General features: G+C 45.8%; 1 protein-coding gene across 2 annotated transcripts in view; it reads right to left on the bottom strand.

Annotated features, from left to right (window-relative positions):
• Window positions 1-27353, bottom strand: part of LOC135912699 (uncharacterized) — a 347304-nt gene that overhangs the window by 223921 nt on the left and 96030 nt on the right. The window contains exon 3 of one of the 2 annotated variants that reach the window (XM_070525684.1): window positions 20806-20884. The exons of the other annotated variant lie outside the window; for it this stretch is intronic. The gene's annotated coding sequence lies outside the window, so the exon portion shown is untranslated. The remainder of the gene's footprint in view (window positions 1-20805; window positions 20885-27353) is intronic. 2 annotated transcript variants of the gene reach the window in all.

Genomic DNA, 27353 nt, shown 5'->3' with positions numbered 1-27353 from the left:
TCACAGCGCTTTATTTAACGTCTGTGGAAGATTGTATCTAAGCATTTGGCGACCATAATTCGTTCGCGTTTTAGGCACAAACCACGTAAAGCCAGTGCGGGTAGCATACTTCAGTTCCTTGCATTTCAAGATTGCCAGGTCTAACATGAATGTATTATTCTGTCTTATACTTGTTTTATACCGCCTTAACAGTAAATTTTCATGCAGTTGGGCAAGGGGGGTGATGCCAAGTGACGCAAAGATCGGTGCGGTATGTTCAAATCTCGAAGCATTAACAATATTTCGAACAATTCTCTTCTGAAGCATGTGCAGCCGTCTGATATTGGTAAATGACGTGGTGCCCCAGACCAAGATACAGTAGTTAACGACTGAAGAAAACAGTGCATTGTACAGCATTTGCTTAACACGCTTCGGTAGGAAATATCGCAGTCGGGACACGATACCAACAACCTTTGACAACTTGCCCCTGACCATTTCAACGTGATCGTCCCACGATAAATTTTCGTTAAAAAAAACACCCAGACTTTTGACCACGGGAACTATTTGAATGGACGACGAACCCATTTCTAAGCAGATCTGTGGAGTAGAAGCAATCTTGTTACGAGGCCTAAATAATACAGCTTTACTTTTTTCTGTGTTTATGATTAGCGAGTTCGATTCAGACCATTCATGAAGTCGGCGCAGACACTCTGTAGCTTGCTGTTCAAGATCTCGTACATGTGCTGCTCGAAAGAACAGAGTGGTATCATCTGCGTAGATCACAAATGTTGGGATCTTACTTAAGCAGACTATATCGTTGACATAAAGGAGGAAAAGCAGAGGTCCCAGAACACTTCCCTGGGGAACGCCAGAAGAAATATGTTTAACATCTGATAGTGCGTTGTTTACTGTTACTTGTTGGACGCGGGAACTGAGGTAGGATCTAATTATGTCAAGACATTTTCCGCGAAAACCATAGTGTTCGAGTTTGGCTAACATTGTTTGGTGATCGATGCGGTCAAACGCTTTCGAGAAATCGATGAAAATACCAAGAGTGAAAAGCTTTTGCTCAAAGGATTCCAAGATTAGTTCTTTTTGGGTTAGAAGTGCAGTCTCTGTCGAAAAGTTCTTCCTAAAACCGTGCTGGCTTGGCGTTAGTATGTTAAATTTCCCACAGAAACTAGACATTCGGGTATACAGTATCTTTTCAAAACACTTTGAGAAAATTGGAAGAATAGAAATTGGGCGATAGTTTGATAGGTCGTTTTTGTCTCCACCTTTATGAACAACGGTTACTTTAGCAATCTGCATTCGTTTAGGGAACACTGCATGTTCGAGGCAACAATTAAAAATATGTTCTAGGACTGGGCTTACTATATCGGCTACATATTTTACTGGCTGAATCTTAAGGTCATCTATGTCCCGTGAGCTACTGTTGCGGAGGGTCAAGAGGCAAGCTTTGATTTCGCTGGTGTCTGTTGGCATCAAGAATGCAGTGGAAGGAACTCGCGAGTCAAGGCATTTGACATTCGGGGGGGCACTATTGCTATCTGCCAAAGACACGAAAAAATCATTAAATTTTTCGGCTAATAATTTTCCACCCAGTGGTATGTTGTCTACTAAGACTTCAAGCATGCCGCTGGCATGTGCACCTCGATTCAAAATTTCATTTATTGTTTTCCATACAAGGTCACTCCTTTTTAACACGTCTGGGTTGAATAACTTTTCCATATACTCTTGTTTTGCTCGGCGTAGAAAAGACGTCACTTTGTTTCTATACGTCTTAAAACGCGCCAGGTCATCCTGTGATCTGCTTTTGATGAAGCGGTTATAAAGATCGTTTTTTTTTGTTTTATCATATGAAGACATTCGGCGCTTATCCAGGGTTTACGAGCTTTACGAGGTTTCTTAAGCGTCTCAAGTGGAAAACTTTGCGCATAAACAGACTTAAATGTGGTAATGAAGGCATTATAAGCGTCCTCTGGATCGCTTTCACGGAGCACAGTACTCCAGTTCACACCTGCAAGTGCTGACCGAAAAGAATTCATTGTGTTTTGGTTTATGCGCCGGTATAGTACCGCAGGAAACAGGCGTTGCTTTTGAGGAGTTAAAGAATCTACAAACAAGAATATGGGCAGATGATCACTTATTTGGACATTAATGACTCCTGAGTGAAGACAGTCAACTCGACAGTTAGTAATGAAGACATCAATTGCCGTCCCTGTCTCTAGCCGTGTCGGTTTATTTATGAGATTAGCGAATCCATTGCTGTGTAATATGCAGTCGACTTCATATTTACGCGCAGAAGAAGATAAGAAATCAATATTAAAATCACCACCCAGAACTAGATTAAGGTTGTTTTCTGTGATCCACTGCAGATATTCATCAAGAAAGCGACCAAAATTCGAAACGCTACCTCTGGGTGGTCTGTATATAACGGAAAACACGTTTCTTCCGCTTTGTAATGACAGAATTTCGTAGTCCTCGTGGGTTAGAGTGAAGTCGACAAGAATATTGCATTTGAACGTCTTTTCGGTTGCTATCATGACGCCACCACCTCGTTTATCAGTATGATTCTGCACATATGTATTGTAGCCGGGTAGGTGCATAACATCGCTACTGCTTTGATACCAGGTTTCAGTAATCATTATTACGTTGAAACGGAAGCTCAGTGTACAGAAAAATGCTTCTAGCTCATCACCTTTATTGCACAAGGATTGCGCATTAACATGAAAAAAGGACAGAGCTTTGTTTTTCTGAGTAAACGTAGCACAAAGGTCAGAAGGCGACACGGTTGAGCACATGTTAAAGTGCAGTTTGTCAGTTAGTTGTTAGAAAAAAAAATACTTTGCATCTACGCTATCTTATCTAGGTCTTGTACGCAAGTGATCTCGTGAGAGGCAGGTGAAGCCGGTGCAGCCCGAAATTTTTTACCAATAGCCGAGGGCTATTGGTAAAATCTGAAACAACTATTTTTATTTTGTTCGGTCAAATCACGCATAATCAGCGTCTACACGTCATATCAGATGCCGAGCTATCGCGGTTTTTGTGACATCGCCTGCTAGACGGTTGAAGTGGGGGTGGTCCGAAAAAGTTTTTGACCAATCCCGAAGGGCCAACTTGCGCATTGGGCACGTGCCAAGCTGAAACCTACGGAACATATTAGCGAACGTTAAGGGCCGCCTACCAGGTATCAAGTTCCCTGGGGTTGTCTATCGGATTTCTTGCGGTGGTTGCAGCCACGTCTATATCGGCGAAACTGGCAAATTCACACGGCGACACAAGGAGCGCCAGATTAACGTCAGAATTGAATATTTCGCTTCTAGCGCGCTTGCCGAGCATGCGCATAAGTTCGGACATCGCACTGATTAGGACAACGCGGCAATTTTAGGCCAAAGAACGAAATCTGACAACGCGGCTTCGTCTTATGTCATCCTTCATCCAATCAACATTCGTGACCATGAACCGAGCAGAAGGAAGCATGCCAGTCATCTACAATCAGTGATTACGTCACAAACTTAGCCTTTAATATGCCACTGCTCTGATTGTCTGCCTCATTGTGAACGCGCACGGGTTCCGAAAGGTCTTTCTTTTCGCTTGACTTGGTCAGTGACTGCAAACCTCGTTTCTCTTCAATGCTTGACCAAATGAATTTTTGTCTAAACCTTGACTACCAAAAACTAACCATGAGCCAGCGTAATGCTCCAGATTTTGCATAAAATTCAGGCATCACTCTAATGGCACACCCCAACGTCGCATTGCAAGGGACCTCGACCCGAAACATGCTCCAAACGTAAATAGTTTCTACACCTCTATAAACAAGGAAGGGGGAACTATTTAGAACAGGGATTGCACGTATTAGATTCAAGAAACGAACGTGCAAAGCTTTTACATATAGCTGTGAGCGGAGACGAGGCCGGTGAAAGTCCGCATCGATCGTGTAACACCTGATTTGATTCTATTTTACAGGTTCTGCATCCGTGTGCGTTTAGGTATTAGTAGTTTTTTTTTAGTTGGTGTTATCTTACGTTTAGTTGCGCAAGGGCTAAATATGGCCATGGAGCGCCATGGAAGTAGCGTTGTGGTGACAATGATCTGTAAACGTGATGGGCAGACGTATTGCAATATGTAGATGTTACTTGGCTGCAAAAGGGCCTACAAATCAGTCTCTGTAAAGTGCATAAAATGTATACATTGAAATAAAGAACATGACGCTGAGTTGAACTACGACTGCAAAAGGTATGCCACAGACCGATCAAAGATCAAAATTTAAGAGTATGAAACTAACTCTACCGCCTCACAACGGCCCTCAAGCACAAGGATACGGAAGCGTGTGCTCTACAAACGCTAAAATCGATGGATCACTTTTTGGTGAGAGGGTGGGCTACGACAGTCCTGGTCTAATAACATGTAGCACTACGTCATTCAGATAATTCAGAACTGCGTTCACATTTATTAATGGTTCCGAGTCTAGAAAAAATGCTGGATGCAGACAAATCTGGTAGCGCAAGGATTGAGCAAAGTGCTTTTTCCCTTCGGTTTCTGCTTTCTTACACTCCACAAAAACGTGGAGGACGGTGAGCCTTTCGCCGCATCTTCTACCTTGTGGAGGTTTAGTACCAGTGAGCATGTAATTTTGTGCGCCAAACATGTTCCATATACGCACTCGACAGAAGAAGACACCAGTTCGTCGAGCATCCGTTATGGAGGGCCAGACACATACGCGTGTCTTAATCACGTGAATATTCTTACTTGTTCTAGTGGCCCACAAGCTTTCCCGGTGCCTTTGCTGTTTCTTTCGAAAGAAAGGCTTTAGATCTGTGGCAGGGACAGCAAGAGTAGGAGTAGCGTGCGATGTATTTCTTGCGGCAATTTGTTAACACTATGCTAGCACATTACCCTCAATGCCCCTGTGGCCAGATATGCAGCATATAATCACACGCTGGTTAGATATACATACGCTGTACGTGCACTGGAATAGAGCTCAATGCATGCAGCATTTTTGTGCTTGTAGAGTGACATCGAAGGTCTTACGACGCTCAAAGGAGTCTGTAAAAATAATAGCTTTTTGACGTTTTGATTTCGTTACATGCGTCACAGCCAACAATAGCGCATTGGCCTCGGCCGTAAAGATATTTGTTTCTGGGCGCAGTACACCGGATTCCGAGAAGGATAGACCGACGGCTACATAAGACATCCCCGCAACTGACTTAGTAGCGTTTGTGTAAAACTCTGTGCAAGAACACTTCCACTGGAATTCTAGGAAAGGCATTTTCATATATGCCTCTGATATGATATGACGGCCTCAGCAGTCATATCTCTTATAGTTGAATAAGAGGGATGTTAAATGTTCGCTTGTGCGCTCAGAAAATACGTAAAACTGCTGTATGACCACTGCAGATGAAGTGACCAGTGATTCCTCTCTACGTAGAAGCTCTGGATTGGACTTGTCCTCAAAGCACCGGTCGCGAGATGGATACCCAGATGGCTGATGAGGTCAACGATTTTTGATGCACTCAGCGTCGCGGAATTATAAACTATAGCTCAGTAATCAAGGCGCCAGTGGACAAGACTGTTATTCAAGTTGAGAAGAAAATCTATATCCCTACCCCATGTTGTGCGTGACAGAAGCACTAGAAAGTTCATTGTTTTCATACATTTCATCTTAAGATATTTAATATGGGGAATAAACGTGAGCTTAGAGTCTGGAGTAATTCCCAGGTATTTATGTTGCGTACTCACAGAGAGTTGGTCTCCCTTGATCGTATTAAAAGGCGGTCGTACTACCCATCTCTTGTTTCAAAGAAGTACACAGGTACTTTTTGGGGTGTTTATCTCGAAGCCATTTTCAACCGCCCATTTAGCCAATTTGTTTATTCCAAGTTGCACTTGTCGCAAGATTTGAAACTTACTTAAGATGGCGCACTTGCTCCCCGCTTTCCTCCTTTGCCTCCGTGAGACTGAGCCGCGATCACCGGCTCTCGTCGCACGCTTTGACTTACACATACATGACGCAGCGCGTCGACGATATTATCGCCTTTCGACATTACAAGGAACATCACCGCGAAGCCGCCGACGAAGGTAATAAATGCGCCAAGAAAGTTCATATAATTACTATCGCAATAAAAAACAACGGTTTGCAACTTACGGTGCCCAACAGCAACCACATTGGAGTTCAAGGTACATTTTCAGCGAAGCACTAATGCAGCAACGTACAACCGTCGTATACATTCCACATTTTGCTTCGACAAGTCAGCTGGATGAAATTCGCGTTTAGTTGTTACTTTTTACATTTACAAAGTTCACCGTTTTCATACGTGTCACGCATACTCTGATACGCGTGTCAACCAATGCTATAAAGCGGGAAAACAAGACCCGATGATTATGTTCAAAGATCTCATGATCCTTGTGAAGTCGATAGCCGCAAAAGTATCGTTGCCAACTTCCCGATACGACCTGTTAACGGTCCGTATCAACGAGGTTCTCGGCCCAAATCCGTACTTTGGTCACAGGTTTCAAATAGCACTCCGAAAGGCATGCTTGCCATGTGATGATGAAACGGATCTGCGCCGTCTCTTTCGAAGTTTCCTTTTGGAACTCTTCAACCAACTGCATCAGCGGCATCCATAAAACATTCAGTACTTGCAGAAGGCTTCTCTCGTCCCTGTAGAGCACGAACCGAAAGCAATACATGAGCCAATTACAGAACTGGCGTCACAGTTTCTCTCCGTGGAAGCCATGTTCGCTTGCGAAACGCAATGGAAGCAATTTCAGCGCATAAAATGTTGCTCTACGAATACTACGCATGGTTTCTGGGAAAAAAGTCGGTTCCTATAGGGACTTGTAGGGTGAAAACCTATTTGCCGAGCTGGCCACGCTTGACACGACAGTGCTGTCGTTGCCTTTCTCAAGAGCTTGAATATAAGTATGCTGTAGCTGAACGATCATTGCAAAGAGCAAGCATCGTGATAGGTTGCACAGTGACACACTAAATGCGCGACTAAGTTTGTGGGACGGGCTTCGGAGGCACAAAATAAATTCCATGAACGTATCTTGCCAAGTGACGTGGTAGGAAAAGTCGGCACGATGACATCGTACTCAACGGTAGAGGATGATGCTCTGCAAGCTGAACATATCCAAGAATTGTGTGTACCGCAGGACTGTTTGCCTTTATGCACTTCCATAGCTTACCGTATACTTGCACCGCCGCTTAGGCGGTATATTTAGGAATTTCGAGGCGGCGCCCTTCCTATGTTTGTTTAAAATTAAAGCAGCGCACATTGTAAGTTTCCTGTTTATTGTGCTCTATGTATTGCACTCATTCGGTATAATTGTATACATCCTGTCAAGGTCACAAACAGATTTTTATCACTCGGCCTTCCCATAACCTTTGCGTTACGTTATGTATTGCAGTGTTTTTGTTCGCCAATTTGGTTTATTGTACGCTAAGAAATACGCTAAAATGTCTATTGTACATCGTGTATCAAATGCTATTAAAAATTGTTTCGTTCGTTGCAACTGTGCAATTTCGTTGAGCTATCTTCAAACATCTGATGGCATGTTGCAATTTATGTGCACGGAAAACTTTTGCACTTCGTACGGACTGCACGGCCTTCGTCTCTGTCGCCATTTTGTTTGCCTGGTGAGGAAGACTGCACTCTGCTTTGTTTTTCTATTATATTTTATTTTCCTTATTGACATGTGACGCAGTGAAATGTGTATTTTTCACGTTTTCTTCTGCAAGTCTGTTAGGTTTCATTTAAATCAATCTTCTTAATGGTCGTACTCTGCTGAACTTTTTTTACCGGCCATCCGTGGCTTTCGCATGTCTGCATGTGTATGGCTTCCTCAATTTTTTTTGTTTATAAAATCAGCTTATAACAAACTTTAAAGTGTTATTGTAATAACTTTGTCTCCATCAGTTTTGAATTTCATGCTAGTTTACTAATGTCAGCCTTTTCGTTAAGGTGTCTTTAACAGCGTAAATTTTGCATCTAATGAATCAACCAAACCACCGGGCCATCCTCCAAGCCACTGCATGGTAATTAACTGTGGTTTGCAAAAATGGAAACAAAATACGATATAGAAATGTTTCCTGTAGGGCTACAGGAGAGGCAGCGAAAATCCTATATTTTGGTAAAGAAATCATGAGTGTCGACAAGGCAAATTTTTCTCTTAAATTTTTACAGTTGTATATTTTGCTAAAATTCTCAGCTTCGATTTCATAGGCTATTCATAGGTACGCCCATAAAGTATATGTAGTTCTTTTCTTACATGTTTACAGAGCAGTGTTGCATTCGCAGCTCGTCTTTTGCGATCGTGCAAGCTTTGACGCATTGCGAATACTACGCCTGCCCTAAATTATTGGAATGAAATTGTAAATACAGCGCAAAAAATACACTACGCATAAAGACACGAAAGACGGGAACAAGCTCTTGTCCACACCTTTCGTGTCTTCTTTATGTGTATATGTATTATTGCGCTGTATTTGCAATTTGCAACGATACACCAACTAGCCCAACAGACGGTCTAATTGCAATCAAAATGGGAGCACATTTGTTACTCGTTCATGCATGTTCTGCGTACTTGCCTGCAGGAAAAAGATGACTCGAAGACGGCGTATTATTCTTTTAATACAGATACCAATAAATGTGTTGTATACCCAAAATATCACAAAAAGTGCTTGAAGAAAAAATTTACTCATTTTAGCTCCTTGCTGGATTTTTTAGCTACTTCTAGGTACTTTCAGGGTGCCATCTAGCTACTTTTGCTCGCCGACATTTGGCAACACTGCATTCCACGCCTGGGCTAACTCAAAACCGTCGCAAGTGGGAGCTGCGCTTCCGATGGCGTTGGCATTCTATGAAGGGCATCCCACTCTTCTTGATTAAATGAGCGCAAAAGTTCCTTATCGCACCTATAATTTTTGTCAAGGCGTCGTTCAGCTAAAAGACTTACTGTGAGAACAATGCACATTCTTCCTTTTGCAAATACGTTACGGTTCTCAGCGATTTGACTGATGCGAAATAAAAGAGCCACAAATATGATCAGTGCAACTACGGTGGTTCTGTCATAGGGCATAGAGGTGACGTGTCTTTAAAGAATGGCTCCGTTTGCAGTCGCCGGCTCCAGGAACTTCGTGCTGAAGAAATTAGGACTGCCTTTTTGAATATCCGAAGCACTTCGTGTTTTGATGGTCGGTACCCGTGGCATTCGTCAAGGTTGCCCTCTTTCCCCAGTACTCCTTGTGCTCAGCCTTGCCCCTTTCTGCGCTCAGTACGGAGACCCTTAATTGTGCGGTCTCCCACTGCCTGGTAGCGGTGTTGTGATGAAGATAGCTTATCCCGTAGCCTACGCATTTTCACTGAGTACGGAAATATCTAAGGTGCCACGATAAATAAAGCCTTGAGCCATTTCTGCGCTCAGTACTAAGAGACCCTTAAGTGTGCGGTCTCCCACTGCCTGGTAGCGCTGTTGTGAACTTGACAGCCTTCGCCAAAAACGTCACATGCTATCTCAGGAATGAAGATAGCTTATCCCGTAGCCTTCGCATTTTCACTGAGTACGGAAATATTTCATGTGCCACGATAAATTATTCAAAATGTCGTTATTGTACATTGGTTCACCACAGACGCGACTGAGTCCCCTTTTCCGTCATCAAAAAAGCAACTCTATTCGTATTTTAGGTATTGACTACACCTATGATGGCATATCAGACTTTGTGTGGCTCTCAATTCTTGAAGATTTAATAAGAAATATTCAAGTTGATCAAGAGTATGATTTGCCCCTATTAGAAAGATTGTACTTAGCACAGTCTGTATTTTGCGGCCGAGTGTGGTACGTTTGTCACGTGGTACAGCCAACATTACGGTTTACTAGGTCCTTGCAGTCCCTTCTTGGTTCCTTCTTCTGGTCGGGCAGTACAGAACTGGTCCGTCGCGCGGTGCTTGGACAACCACGCTCTCGCGGTGGGTTCACGTTCCCATCCGTGTCTGACCGCTGCCGGCTGCTTGCTCTGCGATTTCTGCTCCGTCTGTTACAGCGTGATCAGCGTCCTGCGCGTGAACTCGCCTGCTATATCCTTGGCATGAAAATTCGTTACATGTAACCAGGCGCGTACTTAAATCGCGGACTCCAAGTGTTAAACGCACCTGCATTTTACTCTACAGCCGTGGCGATAATATGAGAACGTCCTTATGTAGACGTTCTCGAAAACCGTGTTGTAGATACAATGTCAGCCTTACTGCTTCCTTCAGTTCCCCCAGCGAGCCGCGCATGTTCCAATGATGTGTCGTGGGCTGCAGTAACGGCGTCATTTCTGCCTCGCCACCTACGCGACTTCATGTGGCGTCTAGGGTGTCAAGTGCTTCGAACTCGTAACAGGCTAGAGCGGTGTGGCGTAGTCCCATCTTCACTGTGTCCTGATGTCCACCATCAGGAACCTAACAAACATGTGCTCCGGCAATGCGTCGTTGACCGGGTATTTTGGATGGCCGTGCATACTGGTTTCCGTGGCCTTGGAGTTAACCGCTTTATTACACCTGATCGCTGCTCATGTAGCCGCTTTGCGCGACTGTTAATTGCTGCGGTGGTCTCTTGTCTCTGGCGTAACCGGTGCGAGGCAGTTGCCGCGGGGAAACGTCGCCGCGCTCTGTTTCCACTTCCGTGGAGGTTCTACTCTGAGCTACTGTCGTTTCTGTCGGCGGAGTTGTTCTTCCTTGGGGAAGAACAGTTCCTTAGACATCGGTCATGGCATTTCCTGTCAGTTGCTGATAATTTCCGACGGCATAATTTCCGACCAGCCTGGTTCTTGTAGCCAGGCCATCAGAAGTGTTCATTGAATGTGCGCAGAATGTAGGTGGCTGTAAATTCTGTGTGTGCTTGCTATCTTATACATGATCATATTTGTATATACACATCTCATAGCATCACTTCAAAATTATGTAAAGTGTCTCTGTCATGTCATCATTGTACATAACCATTGTGTAGACTGTATATATGGAACACCATTTTATACATGTGAGAATTAGTTTCTGCGTAACTGGTCTTTTCCGTGGGTCTATGTTGTATGTTAGTCAGCGAGGACTCGGACACTCCTTTCGTGCCGTGTATACTCCTTTCGTGCCGTGCATACGTGCCGTGTATACAATCCTTTATTTCTTGTATATGTTATCGTCCTGGTGGAATTGTGCCATGATTGTGGCTCAGAGTTCGTATCGTCTCTTGTTTAAGTAAACTTTTTCTAATCACACTCGTCCGTTGGTCTATGTAATTAACTGTTAGTGAATGTGGACTCGGACACTTCTTTCAAAACGTACCATGCATAGAATGCTTGGTACTTTGTATATGTTATTGTCCTGGTGGAATTGTGCGGCGATTGTGACTCAGTGTTCGTATAGTCGCTTGTTGAAATAAACTTTGTCTAAATACACATGATTGCTGTTATTATATAGAATGTTCTTAGGTTACGTATCTTGTGCATCTATGTACCCACGCAGGCCACTAAGTCCAATGATTTTTCGTGACCTGGATCTGTATTTCCTGAACGGCCGTCACGTTGTTCTCATTGGGTATTTTAATTGTGTTACGACACGCGAGTTTATGCGCAACGCCCGGGCTGGGATTGCCCTGATTGTAACGTACGGGAGTTGCGTCGCCTCGTCCAGCACTTTTCATTGCCGGATACATATCGACTTTGTCATGGTTCGTCACATGTCTGGACGTGGCGACGCGGCGCGTCCTCAAGCACGTTAGACCATGCCTGTTTGCCAAGCAACTTAGCTCAGTATATCTCCCAATCTGATGTTATAACTTTACCTTCATCTCCTGCATATATTTCCTATCACCGACCAGTTATGCTTGAAGTTTGCTCGCCTGATTCATCAGCAAAACTTTGGCGCCTCGACATCCGCGTTCTACATGACGCACACTCGCGCTCTTGTTTGTCAATAGTCTTGCGCGCTTCTCTTTCTATATCTCATCCACAGTCATGGGACGCGTTCAAGGTGCAGTGGCATCTGCATTGTTCAGTTGCAGGTCGTGTACTCAGATGACGCACGTCAGAAGAACTGGCGGATACAGCCACGAAGCTCCGTATTGCCCTTCGGGTAAACCAACTGGCTCCGCTGGTGCGGTCATAGCAGCATGAGCTACGGAGGCGTTTCCAACGCCTCATCGCAGCATCGTCTTTGTCAGCTGCTGCTGGGCAATGCAGACGTAATCCTTGTGCACACCTTGAAGTTATGCGCTTTGCAAGAAACCCGGTTTTTAGACAGCCGAATGCATTCAGTTCTGCGGCCCCAAGAGCTCTTCCAGTTGCGTCGCCTCCAGCGCGTGATTGTTCTTGCATCCCATTTTGAAAACATGGCACGTACGACTATGCTAATGGATCTTGGCAGCGTATAACTGCTTAGTGGGATGCCTCACGTTCTGCCTAAGGCCAGTGAACGTCTTTGTGCACGACCTTCAGCTGACGAGGTGAAGGGAGGTTTATCTTCATGAAGCGTGGCTCGGTCAGGGGGCCGGACCAGTTACCATTTGAGTTTTATCAAACATTCTGGGAAGGCGTCGATGCCACTTTCTTGTCCGTTATCAGCCGCTGCATTAAAGGGAAGCTGAAAGGTTTTCCAGAAAAAATGAGTGAACATATGTACATAATGGTTTTCAACCCTCCGAATTCGAATATCATATCGAAATTGAGCGAAAGAAAGCGCAAATATATTTTATTTCAACGAAAAGTGCAGCAGCGGACACGCCCAGCTCGCGCGTCTCGTTTCCGCCTGTGATTGGTCGGGCGACCTGTGACGTCAACTTTAGCGACCGGCCGCTGCCGCTCCACATGAAGCGCGGTGCCAGGTAGTTTGGTGCCGTAATGGAAAATTAAGAGGTAATAGAAAATTTAGAGAGACTGCGTTTTTCTGAAGAGTTCGGCGTTGCTCCCTACATGTACGAGCCGATTGCAAAGAGCCGGCCTCTCGAAGAAGCAAACGATGCTGGTGCGAGCAGTGCTTTCGACGAGAACGAAAGCGAAGTCTTGGGATCTCCTCGTGTTGGAAATGCTCTTTGGTGAGTATGTTTTTTGCAAAGCGATCTAGTGATCTCGCCGATCTTTCGCCGATCTAGTGAGCTCGTTTCCAGTCAAACAACTGCAGTGTTGTGTTCCTGCATGCCTCCTCGTGGAACGTAAGCGGGGATGCGATCGTCGGCATTTGTGCGCTGTCCAAAGCTGTCGGCAACCTACAAAGACGGTTCAAACGCGTGAAAAGCTTCCCGGTTCATGCAGTACGTGTAGTGACCTTCATCTGTGCGCCATCCGTACACTACTCGTAACCGAAGCCGTAAAGGCGGCGAATTCCGTCGGCTACGTGATACGGTCGGTTTCTCGCTGTGCGCGAGAGACGGGGGGAGCGTAGCGTCCTGGCGTGCGCCGGCTTTCCAGCACATGCAAACTCTACATTTGCACTGCGTTATGGTAGCTGCGTGCAGGCTGTTTTACAACACACGTGCAAATAGAAAATTCGCGGCGCTTTGCGACGAAACCTGCGTCGAGGGCGGGAAATAAACATGCACCTTCCGTTCAGCGTGCTAACATGAAGGAGCTCGCAGTAAATCAAAATCCAGGTTTGGGCGAGTTCGTGTATTCATAAGGCCTTCCAACACCAGTTATCATCAGTCAGTCCGCACTCGTGCCGTCTTTGTTTTCGTTGCTCCGATCTCTTCGTGCTGCGTTTAGAAAGCCTGCTAGTGGAAATTCTGGTGATAATCGTCGTCACGGAAGTGGTTGGAGCACAGCAGTGTTGTTCTTGAGGGCTTGAAATTCTTTCGCTTTACAGCAGCCTCCCACTTCCTTAAAAGCGTCTTGTCTTGTGGGAAGCAATGGAAGACAACATCGTCGCGGCCGCTGATGTTCGTGCAACCGTAGGCTGCACAGAAAGACGGCATGATCGGCCCACCACATCAGTTGATGCTGCGCACGTTGACCACCACTCTACATACACACAGACGCACCAACAACGAAATGCAGGGTCGATCGAAGCAGATTACGACAGCACGCACGCAGAAACAAGCACGGTCAGGCACGGTCGCGCAGGCTGCGAAGGAGCAAAACACTAAAGTTGACGTCACAACACCGCGGTTTCCGGTCTCCGCTCGCATCGTCAGCGTCAGCAGCAGCGCGCGGCATTCGACGGGGGGCGGAGCTACAGCGCAATTTCAACCGACGATTACGTCGCTCCTATTCGAAAAAAAAAACCAAATTTGGCCTACACGGTTTATAAGGTTCCCGCATCCGTATATGAGCGTCTTATTGAATTCGACAGACTCTTCAGCTTCCCTTTAAGAACTTTGAATGCCGGTCTAGTTTTCACAACGGTAGTATTGTGCTTATACCTAAGCACGATCTATCATCAGTTCGTCCATAGGAATGGAGGCCAATCACGCTTCTCAACGTCGACTACAAGAACTTCACAGTTGCTGTCACTCGACGCTTGGGGAGCCTGACGCCTTCCTTAATAGGAAACCATCAGGTATGCTCGGTCGCTAGAAGAAAGATACATGGTCTCTCGTTCATTAAGTGTTAAATTGTGACGCACGTGCCGACCGGTTCAGCACGTGGTCCCCTGGTTTCCCTAAATCAAGAAAAGGCATTCGATCGCCTTGAACACAGGTACATATGTAATGTACTGACCGCGTTTGCCTTTTCGTTAAATTTTGTTGAACCTGATAGGAATGCCTATTGAAATATCGCAAGTACATTCACTCTTGATGCCGTTAAAGGGCACCATTTCCCGTTACTCGTGGTGTTTGTCAAGGATGCCCTCTATCCTCAGAACTTTTGGTGCTCAATCTTGAGCCATTTCTGTGCTCGATACTTGGGGATCCTAACGCGTGCGGTCTCCCACTGCCTGGTAGCGGTGTTGGGAAGGTGTCAGCCTTCGCCGATAACATCTCATTGTGTCTCGGGAAAGAAGATAACTTATCTCGCAGCGTTCCAATTTTCACTGAGTACGCTTGAATCCCCTTTCCCGTCTTCAAAAGGGCCATTCTATTTCTATTCTAGTTAGCGAGGTAGGGGCAGTAGCGCATGACTCGAGCACATCCTTTTCGCCTGCAGCTGACAATAGGCTCCGTCACGTGGAATGAATGAATGAATCAATGAATCAATCAATCAATCAGGCAATCAATCAATCAATCAATCAATCAATCAATCAATCAATGAAGTTCTGTGTACGTGTGTTTAGTGGCGCAAGGGCCAGGTATGGCCAAACAGTGCCATGCCAGTGTTACTGAGTTTCGCGGTGGAGTGATAGTTCTGTGAAGTTGTTGTAACGTGGTTGTAAGGGGGCCTAAAGATATTCGCTGTAAAATGCGTAAAATCTACAAGTAATAGGATTATGGCAATGACTAACGACGTGTTTTATAAGCACTAAAATTCATTGCGATATACAAAATATATCAGACGTAAAAATTGGCTAGAGCACTACTGCCTCACCAGAGCCCTTAAAACACAAGGGCCTGGAGGCATGGGCTCCGTCACATGGAGGAAGGTGAAGTATAATACTTGTAGAAGGAGGAATGCCGGTTGCAGATGCATGCACAGAGAAGTACGACATACATATGAATACTATTAAGGCTTATTATTTTTGTGTGACAGCGCGCCACATCCTTTCTTCAAGCGAAGCTTGTATTGACTCACTCGTGTCGATGTCGGTATTTGGGTTGCCGCACAAAAAAACTCAAGCCACGCGAAAATAAAAATTGCTCGTTGCGCTGCGGATTGAAACCACCGACCTCCATGTTGCGAGACCGCCGCGCTAACCGTTTCACCCACTGTCGGTTCATCATACGCGCCCATTAAAGGGGGGCGGGAGGGGGAAGTATATCCATGAAGATGAAGAAGTAGACGCAGGTCAAGGCCCGAATCAATCAGAGGCGTCCACCCCCTCCGCAAGAGGGAACGGGTGTGATCTCGGAGTCAGGGAAGACGAAAAAACAGTTGCCCTGACGAATTAGAGCATGCTTCCTCCAATCAGGCGTAAAGCGAACTCAAACCTTTCTTCCTGTTCACATGAATCAGTGGCCATTCGTGAAATTCAATACGCAAAAGCAACGTCAGTGTCGAGACACAAGAATATACTATCCGCAAGTGTGGCTAGAAAAAAAAAATAATCGAGAACCAGTGGCTTGGCCAGTGGCTTCCCAGAAAAGAACAAGGGCGCTGCTTCGTAACAGAAGAAAACCCTAATAAAAGACGAAGTGCGCTCCTCGGGAACAAAAACAAGAACATTAATGTTTTCCACTATAATTCCGGTTGTTCTTCCCGATCCGACACCTTCCTTTTTTTCCTTTCCGTATAGTATTGTTACCATCATTTTGCAAATGTGTCCCCATCGCCTTTTCACTGTTTAATCGGCGCACATTTTCCTTAATGTCCAAATGTTTTCTTCACTACGGCGCCTAATTTACTACTATACTCCCACCCACGGGGTGCCGCTACTATCTTTAGCTCAAACTGCAGCATTTCAGAGGAAATACGAGGAACTTCCAAAGAAAGGACAGCAAGACAGCTTGCAAAATAGAGAAAATCAACTAGGGACAACGGTACAACGAAGTCGGAAAAGGAAAATCTCGGGAAAAGACGGGAAACAAGGTTCACCGTCCACAAAAAGGAACGTTTTTCCGGTGCTGTTCTGTAATTTCAATCTCGTAAATGGATTCCGCTTTTTGGGAATGATTTTATTTGTGCCTAGCTCTTGGGGAGAGAAGGTGGACGGTTGCGCACAGGAGCCGTAAGTGTGAACCGATATGATTCGCTTCCTACAATTGCGAATTACAATAATTACTCATACGAGGGAAACGACCAGACTTCCTTCATTTTTTTCTTTTGTTTCTTTTGCCAAAACGAAAAATTTTTGCGGAGCCCATCTCGCGATGAATGTCGACGTTAATGCCGCTAGCATTCGTGCAGTGCAGCGACACACCAAGCTGTCACGGCCGAAACATGTGTATGAGCCGTGTACTGCAACCCGGGACTCTTCTCTCAGGCATTTCCCCCATCCCGACGATAGTGGAGTCTCCACAGCACTTCAGTGAAAAACCGCACGGTGGTAGGTACCGGTGGTAAAGGGAGCGTTCTAGCATTGTTCCCGCGTAACAGCTAGCGTTTTGACGCACTGCGCCTCTGGTGGAAGACGCTACCCAGGGTGCCGAGACGGTCTGTGGACAAGTGGAGCTGGAAGTCACGGTAAGCTCTTTTTTTCCCCTCTTTCTATTCCACTTTCCCCCACCCCCAGTGCAGGGTAGCAAACCGAGTGCTCGTCTGGTTGACCTTCGTGTCTCTCCTGCCCTTGCTCTCTCTCTCTCTCTCTCTCTCTCTCTTTCTCTCTCTCTCTCTCACACACACACATACAGGGAAGACACAGTGCTAAGGAGAGCGCCACCATCGTGCTACACAGTGCCACTGACGACCAGCTCACAACGCATGTTAAACGCGTACTCGTCTAGCAACTAGCAAAGAGGCTCGACTGACAGAAACGGGGCTACGCGCGTTGTCTACGCTCGCAGACAACTTTCTGCAGCAACCAATGAAAATCTACTGTGGCGGAGCTTTTGCACGAGTACTACGTCGGCCAGTATGTTTAGCAGCGTTTCACGGCGCTCTCAGTTTCTTGGAACAGATGCTGAATCATCATAATGTCCACGTGTGACAGTTTCGCATTTACCCAAACGCGAAACAGAAAGGTGTCAAAATAAGAGAAACTTACCACTGAGCGGTGTACGTTGTCTCCTTTTAGTAGTAAGTGCAATTTGCATGTTTCCCAGCCTAAACTAAGACGAATGATAATGATGGACAACATTCACGGGCGCTCTTGTGCGCGCTTCTTATCCGTAGCTATTTCTTCATTGCCACTGAAAGTTGTCTGCGTGCATAAGAATGCAGATCGCATAAACATTTTATAACGGCCTCTTCGACAGCAGCATGGAGTAGTGTGACCTGCCTGCGCGAAACACGCCGCTACACACAATATTCAAACCATAATCCAGCGGTAATAGACTTAGACATAAGCAATCATAAGCAGTTCATAAGCATAAGCAGTTTGCCTCAATAGTTGCGTTAAGCGCCTAGAAATTTTACGAGGACAGCACCAAACGACCAAATATATATATATATATATATCAGTGCTATTGAACAAGCCCTGAAAGTATAGATTGTAAGGCAGGAAGAGCTGCCACGCTATACTGAAAATGTTTCACATGTCGCGACTCATTTGAGCCTACCCGTACGTCGCCTTCGAGATTCAATAATAACGTCCGGACCAGTCCGTCTGCTCGTGCTATAACTCGTGCGCAGCCTCTAAATCCATCGAAACAGCGCCAAACTCGTGTTCCATTTTCTGTCATCACCACTATTGGCAACAGTCCCGGGAACAGCGTTACAGAAACGAGCATGCATTAGGTGCGGCAGACGGGCGCCCGCTATAAATCACCAAACGAAGGAAATTTGCCTTCCCGATCTGCGAACGAAACGGAACGCAGAGACAAGCGATACTACTCTGCATGACTTATTTTGTTATAGCGCAAGCTTGGAAAGGACAACAGAAGGCACATCTGACTCACACAGCGCTGTGCCTTCTGTTGTCCTTGTCAAGCTTGCGCTATGACAAAATAAGATATGCCGTACCAAGAAGCCCCTATTGCTATCCTCATCTACTCAGCATGAACCGTTCCCGACCACTGGGATACAAACGCGTACGTTGCGCACGGCCAATTCAAGACGCCGCAGCCAGAAGGCCATCTTTTAAAACTCCGCGACCGATTATTATGCCAAAAAAAAAGTGAGGCGTGCAGACAGGACACAAGAGAAGAGAAGTGGACAACACGAACGCCGACTATCAACTGAAGGGAGCACTGGGGCGAAAAAAAAGAAAGAAGACACAAAACTCATCTGCGCAAGCTGTGTGTGAATTTGTGTCTTTCCTTTTTTCGCCACAGTGCTCCCTTCGGTTGATAGTCGGCGTTCGTGTTGTCCACTTCTGTTGTGTCCTGCCTGCACGCCTCACATGTTTTTCCTAATGAATCCTTACCAACTGGCTCAGCTTTCTGTCGCTCTCCGCGACTGAGCTGCCGATGATACGCCGCAGCGACATGCTCACCTCCACATGCATGTATCGTCTAGTATTACTGTATACAGAAGAGAGGTTGGGAAGCTATTACGTCACCGCTTAAAGTACGACGCATTATAAAAAGTCATTATGGGAAATATCAATGACACAAACGGCTTGCGACGTGGGCAGATTCAGAACCATAGAAAACAATATACTGTAGTGTATTAGGGAGGCTAACCAGAGCTAGTGCCGGTTGGCTACCCAACGCGAAAGAAACGGCTAAGGTATGAAAATAGCAAGAAAAATAGTAAGCGAAGGTAAGAAAAATAGCACTGAAGAAATAAGACTATTTCATGGAAGCCCTTGAATGCCACAACATTGGGCTGTTAACGCTGCTGTTTTCCACCTTTAACAACGAAATTCGCATCAGTATAGGCGATTCGCAAGCATAGCAATTATTGTAAAAATGTGCATGGCATTTCAGGACGTTGCTCTGCGACTTCACTTCTCCTAGATTTAAGAAATTATTTGCGTAACAGCCCAAGATTGTTAAGTAAGATCGTCTGTGTGAAGAAGAAAAAAAATTGCTGTGGCTTAGGTAAGGTTAAGCCCAGGATGCGAAGCATACTAGCCTTTATTTTAGTTGTTGAACCACTGTTTAGCCTGGTGAACTGCTGTTGCTTGGCTATATTTGGTTCGGCTAGACGAAGAAACAACTCATGCATTACTTCTTCGCCTTCAAGAGTGGAACGCGACAGCGTTCCCGTCGACCCGCCAAGGGGTGTAAGACAATGGGCTACAGGGCAGCGACTACGCGCCCCGCATTGGACGCGGTGAGCGTCGAGCAAAGCAGCGTTCGGCGCGGCAACGAAATGTGCGCCTGAGCAAGAGACGCACGCCTTAGAAACAGCGCGTTTCTAAGGCAACACCGCATTCACTAGAGGCGCTTTTGTACCGCTTTGAAGCGTTGTACTCGTGGCTCAGTGGTAGCGTCTCCGTCCCACACTCCGGAGACCCTGGTTCGATCCCCACCCAGCCCGTCTTGCAAGAGTTGAGCCAAAGCCACTTCTCCTCTGTCGTGACGTCACGGTGTCACGTGATTTCATGGTCACCGCCGCGCCTGAGGAGCTGGGTTGAGCCCTCGTAATATGCTTCGCATAAAAAGTAATAAGTGAAATGCATCGACAACAGAACCGACAATGAAATTGCTTTCGACGAAGTAAAAGCTTTCGTCTTCGTCGAAGCCATTAAACCGCGCTGTTTGCCGCACTTGAGATAATAAAAGCGCGCCTTGACACGATAAAAAGAAAGGAGCTTTTGCAATAAAGACATGGTGCGCCAATCCTCGCCAAGTGAATTAACGGCAACGACCAAAAAACTACGACGTTCACTAGCGTGCGTATCTAAACGGCTGCACCGAGTTGAAAACAGTAACGTTCTCCTGGCTTAAAATGCCAAAAGGCGAACGCGTTTTATGATTCGGGACGAGGGTTAAGCTCGTTAACAGTGATTCAGCGAGAAAGCGCGAAGCTGTAACTCTGCCGCAGAGAAACGGCAGATAAACAAGAAAAAGGAAACGCCGAAGGTCACTCGTCCCGCAACAAACATGATGAGGAAAAAGCAGGGAATAGGGAAAAGCCCGCAAAAGGATCTTGCACAAGCAACAACAACAAAAGGCGATAAAAGTATTTTCTACAACTATGCAATCGCCGCGGTCTCGTACCTTGAGCGTGTGCGACGCTTTAGCGATGTTCTGCGGACAGGATCGAAGAAACGCACCGAGCCAGATGGAAGCGTAAGCCCTGAGTAAAGAATAAGTGAAGCGTGTCGGGATAAGCCATCGCATATACCACGCACGCAGCGGTGCCATTCACTTTTTCCTGCCAACCCCTCCCGCCCCCCCCCCCCACCACGCACCCACCGAAACTAAAGGAAAAAAAAACATGCACAAAATAAACGTGGCTGGAAAAGACACGCTACAACAACAGCGAGGAGACAATGTTCTGTGTATGTTTCTAGAGGATGTGTTGTCAGACCAAAGGGGAAAGCGCTTGATTATTTCAGTTTTTTTTTTCTGTTTATAATCTCTCGTCTAGCGTGTGCGTGTAGCGAGCATGTATGCCTATGATCCTGCAATACCGGGCCCTTCGGTAGCTGGGCTTCCCATGGAGTCGCAGTAAAAATTTAAAAAAAGAAACGATATAGAATAATGGTGCTTTTAATGGCGAGCCAAAGCTAATGTCACACGATAAAAAAGGCGATTTCATGCTCGCCGTTGCTTCAGTGGTTGGGTTCTTCTTTTCTTTTTCGTCTTTTTTTTTAATTTCTCTACATTCGTTTATGTTGGCGCTGAAGCTTTAGGCGGCTCAGGCGACGGATGAAACATGAGCGTTAACCCGGCGTCCTGATACTGAAAGCTCTATAAAGAAATTTAGCGCACTAAAGAAAATGTTGCCCTGCGCGCACCTCGCTAGAGACCAGTACGCCGGTCTAAAAAAATGATAAAGAATGGGGCGCCAAATAAGCAGCGAGGATTGTCCCCGTTCCCTTAAGCTTTAAGGTGTTTAAGTTGCCGGTCGAATAATCCTCCCGTTCCCGCTACCTAGCTCGCTCCTATGACCCCTCCACCTTTTGTTCTATGCTGTCAAAGCTTGCTGCACAAGTGGACTCAAGCGAAAGAAGGCAATTTATTACGGTCCTTGCACTTTAGTACTTTTTCCCCCGCAATGTGTATTGCGTATCTAGAAGGCTTCCAAACCCGATTCACCAAAATAAATTGACATCGTGTGCATTGTAGACACCGCAGCATCCCACAACACACTTTGTGTAATATTCGCCTAGGCCTATGTAAGTTAAGTGAAATGAATTGAGGATTGTAACTAAATTTGAAGTAATATTGACGAAGAAAGTGCGTCTAGAAAAACAGAATATTTACAGAAATAACCAGGAATAAAGCTGCTCCAGAGCTTTCCTACTGGCTGATGGGTACCCGACAGGCGCTTTCTAACGTGTGTATGAAGCACACACGCACACACGCACATACCACTTTCCCCAAAGAGGCCGCACAGACATTATTTTTTTATCTCCTCCTCCTCCTACCGATAAGGTTTCACTCCCTCACGTCACAAAGTACCGACGCAGACATCTGGCTACGCAATCTTACCAAGCCCGTTGAACCATGGACTCCTACAATGACGAAGCGTGGCACGTCGAAACATCAGTCGTGAAAATATGCAATCTTCAAACAGCATTTAAGGAGCGATATATTATATTTCTCAGCAAGATGATAAAGCTCTAACGGTCTTACACGCACGCCCGTGCAAAATACAAATTTTCATATCCCCCGGGGGCTAAATTGACATTTCTCGGTCCGAAACCCTGTCAACCTGCTTCGCGGGAGTGCATCGACGTCATTCTCATTCACATCGCAGGTCACTTCGAAACGGGCTCTACGAAACTGCGACATTTTCTCGAAACAACTAAAAGCATCGAAAAAATGCAGTTTTCAATCAGAGTCAATTTTGCAGCCAGACCAAAACATTGCAAAGTTTCCATTCCGTGATCGGCAGCGAAGTGATGATATGCATAACGACAAGCTGACGAATGATAGGTCTGCAGTATGTTCTGGTAAACACACGGCACACTGCTCGACTCGAGTTTTGAGATTGCGAAGTGCGGGTGTAATAACCTCGTACAAGCGTTGCACAGAGGCGCTTGGGCGTGATGTCTAACTTGCACTACGCAGACACAGATGCTGTGCACCACGTTAGAGTTGGACGGCCGGCTACTTTCAGAGCAAAAGAAGAACTCACTTCGACAGTGGTCGCTACAGACGAGTGCGCTAGAGGCAGCCAGCTAAAGCAGCCTCTGCGAAGCGCAACGCTTCAGTAATGCTGCAGCTAGATATAGGTGCTCCAGGTAGGGACAGCAAAAAACTGATGAATCATTCATAGGTTATTTCCTGGCATTGACGTTCGAAAAGGGCATCGCCGTCGAGCAATAGAAGCGCCGTTTCAATTAGCCGGTCAACGTCCGGTTGAGTTCCTGCCAGCACCCTTCGCTCGTAAACCACTTAGACAAATGAGGGATTAAAATAAACACGAGATGTTCACTTTCCTCGAAAAGATTTGTCAAATTAGTAATCGAGAGAACGAGGGGAACTGAGGGGGCCGGATTTGTCAAATATGCAATATAATTTAATATATAGAACTATACTATTCTGCTCTAAAATGCTGTTCTCGTCTTACAGTCGCAGAATTAGCTGTACGCGAGTAACGCGTCAGACATAGGAACACGTACGTTTAATGACCAAGATCATCTGTCTAATCACAAAAGTCATGGACTGCACTAAGGAAACAAGAAATTAGAAGCTGCTTTAACGCCTACAAAGACCGCTTAAAGACTCTTAAGAGAGGTGTGCAAATCTGCAAGCTGGCCATGCTAACGTGATCGAGGCGTAGCTTAAGGACGTCGACAGTGCAATGCAACCCATGCATGTAGTACATAGTTTCATCCCGTTCGACAATATAAATTGCTGATCGCAGGCATTCTACAATAAAGCAATTCTATAACGTTCCGGCCGAATTCGAGTGATCACTGCTATATGGTCTGTTATAGCTTGTTTTGTCAGTAATGTAACTCGTTACATGTGATTGCTTATTCAAATAAGTTAATTTAGTTACAGTGAGCATTACCGAGCAAGCAAAATAATCGTAAAAATTTCAAGTAATAAATCCACGTAATTCATTACGTTTACCAGTCGAGAATTCATCCGCCTAATCACTGAATGCATTACCCTCCACACGCATGCGTGAAATCACCGCGTCTTTCCTTTCTCTCTGACCTTTCTAGTCCTCCTTCCCTTCGCCCAGCGTAGGCTAGCCATCCAAACGCATTTCTGGTTAGCATCCCTGCTTTCTGTTCCACACATCGAGGCATATGCATGCGATGCATGCGCAATTAGGGCGTCAGAGTAAAGAAAATGCAATTTTGATACATGTGTCAGTAGTACACCACGATAATTATGACTGTTCTTCTTTTACCGCATATTTACTTTCCATACTTATTTTTACTATTTTGGATTGATACATTTTCTGTGACAGCATGTATAACTGTAATTTCTTTTTTTTTTCGTAAAGAAATCGTGGCTTGAAGTTGGTGCTCTGTGTGCGAGCGCGTTCGTGCGTATGTGCGTTCGCCTTGTATCTTCCTGCGCACAGTAGACCCCAAAAGTTTATGGACCCCGCGAGCACTTGCCAGACGGCCTCTCCGCGACTATTGCGGCTCGTCAGTCAGACTGAAAATGTATTTTTAATTCCTTTTTTTTACTTTGCTCAGCGCCAGGCTTTCTTGGTTTTTCTTTTCTTTCTTTTTTTTTTCCTCCCGCAACGTGCAGTGGCTACCCCCCTCTGTCTAGAGAGCAGCATCAACGACACTGGTCTTGCCGATACCAGCCACGTGTAGCTAGGCTGATATTGCGTGCCACTGGATTGCATGCTTTGCGTGAGAGCGACGATGTAGAAACACATCACGCGGCCCATGAAAATTGACTCGCCGGCAAAAAACAAAAGGACCCATTTGCAGTCTAAAGTCGCTCTCGACTGCAGCTAGCGCTGATAGGCAGTTTCGCACGGACTCGCGTAGTCCGTTATATTTTGCCGTCAACTGCACAGGAACGTAAGATGAATCCTGGGACAGATGGAAAACCTCAAGAAAAGGACGTGCGGATGGAAAGAAGTACCAGGTTAGCCAAAGTGAACTGGTGCACATAGGTGGTGACGAGATAACTGTAACAGGCAAGCATGGGTAATGAAGTCAGACGTTCCGCCTATGGCGTCCTCGGAGACGATATCCAGCTTGGCATAAAAGAGGATACGACGGAACGAAAGCTGAGAACACAGAAGAAAAGAAAAGGAAGGAAAGAAGCAAAAAAAAAGACATGAGGAAGAAAAACTCGTGCGTGGTATGTTCACCTAATCAAGAGCACACAGGAAATGTCAATGAACATGTATGGCGGTACAGTCGAATTAAAAGTGCTCTCTTCCACTTGTCTGTTACTTGCGTTTTATCACGTGCACGCGTTATGGTAACCGCGTGGTTGTGTTCGAGCAGACAAGTCATATGGCACTACCCGCCGTGGTTGCTCAGTGGCTATGCTGTTGGGCTGCTGAGCACAAGGTCGCGGGATCGAATCCCGGCCACGGCGGCCGCATTTCGATGGGGGCGAAATGCGAAAACACCCGTGTACTTAGATTTAGGTGCACGTTAAAGATCCCCAGGTGGTCGAAATTTCCGGAGTCCTCCACTACGGCGTGCCTCATAATCAGAAAGTGGTTTTGGCACGTTAAACCCCATAATTTAATTTTAAGTCATATGGCAGGTTAAAGAGTATTCATTAAAAATGTTGCATGTCAGTGCATGTTTCCCACACGCACAATTACTGTGCAGTGAGGGATGGAAGCGCAAATAACAGAAGGTAACCAGGCGTGAGCTGTGATGAGATGTGCGATGTTTTTTCTCTTTTAGGGTGCACTAAACGCTTTTGCGTTCTCCAAATCGGAAGCCTTGTCGATGGCACAGAGAAAGCTTCGGCAACGGAAGAGGTAGACGAGAATCCTAGGGACACGAGGGACGTTCTACAACTACAAGGGAGCGCAAGAAATACGCACCACCTGCGGTTCCTAATAAAAGATATTGAGCGAGCGCCTAACACAACAGCGATGTCGCAACGTGTTTCGGTGCAGCACTGCACTCGGGGATTATAGTGACTGGCGAACACGGTGCCGAGAGGATCGATAAGTGAGCAGAGCGGAGCGAGCATTGTTTGTTTCCCAGGCGAGGGATGGAAACATTTGCCGCCTCTTTGGTTTATGCATGGCGGCCGCCCTTGGCTTCTGGATTGCGTCAGAAGCCCGAACAAGGTGTATTCAGAAGAGGCCCTTAACGCGACTGCCTCGCAAGCTCATGCAACCATCAGTTTATTTTGCACCAAATGTGGTCTGGTTTTCTTACGCTGCAATAACTGAAATGCTGGGTGAGTAGTGGGATCGGCAGTGGTACGTGTTACTAGATGCACAGCCGAGGACGCAGGGTGTGACGAATTTAAATGCACGCAAAATAGCGTCGGATCTGCACTGAAAAGTCAATCGTTTGTGGTAATGAAATGGCGGTGAAGGTAAGCTGCGCGAAAGTATGCCTTAGTCTAGTTTTCCATGCACAATCTCGCTGCGTAGTCTTTTCCCTCTGTCTTTGTATCCCGCTGTTTCTGTATCTACCCATAACGTGCGTTTTCTTCGAAGTTTGTATCTGTTGATACTACTTCTATTGCGGCCTGTAGATGCGGCACACTTTGCTTTTGTCGACTTACAACTCCTGTTTGTCTCCTTTTGAACCCAGTATCACATATCGGCCAACAGTTTTAGGCTGCACCACCTGTGGGATCGGCTCACGGTAAGGGTCTAGCGACATACGCCACACAGAATAATCGTTGGTAACTCGCTAAGAAAGGCTGTCTTTAATATAAGCTAATGAAGGACACAGTTCCAACAGGCCGGCCAAGCTGGCCTCGCTCGCCAACAACCACAAAGTGTGCAGTTCACAGCAAATAGACATAGGAGGCGGCGTATAGTCCGTCTTGTAAGATAATATCACGTGCCTAGTTCTTCTGTCTGTAAAAAACCAGTAGTATTCCGTCTATTGATCCTCAATAGTCCGGAGAGCATTAAACATATATCGACGGATACGCTTACGGATTCATCGATTTGTTGACATACATGGATGACATGAATAATCGGCCGCCTGGCACCTCAGATGCCTATATTAATTTTGCTCCAATCGTTACTTGAGACTTGAGGAACACACAAAGCCCAATAGGCCGCTGCCTATAAATTTGCACTATTTTAAGGGAGAGCACGATAACATAAACTCTAAAATTTACTTCTCTGCGGTATCCGTAGTACAGTGCACGATAGCTTGATGCGACTCATAATATTGACAGCTGAACTTTTTTATGCGTATTGTAGCTGTTGCAGCTCTTCACCCGATTCATTAATGAGGGAAACACGGCGTGGTGGTACCTCCAGCAGCAGCCGTGTAAACATATTTGCGGCGCATTTACATAGGCTGTTATTCCCAGCCGATGATGGAGAACGAAACACCCTACTGAAGTAAAGAAGCCAAATATGATAGGTGGAAACACTGGATAAGCGGAAAACTAAGGTCAGAGCCTGGACAGGCAGATTTTTTAGCCCCTCCATGCAATACCAGAACTTA

Source organism: Dermacentor albipictus, chromosome 9, assembly GCF_038994185.2.
Source record: "Dermacentor albipictus isolate Rhodes 1998 colony chromosome 9, USDA_Dalb.pri_finalv2, whole genome shotgun sequence".
In the NCBI taxonomy this organism is placed as follows: Eukaryota; Metazoa; Arthropoda; class Arachnida; order Ixodida; family Ixodidae; genus Dermacentor; species Dermacentor albipictus.
Note: the sequence above shows the minus strand (reverse complement) of the source record. Positions and strands in the feature narration are given on the sequence as shown.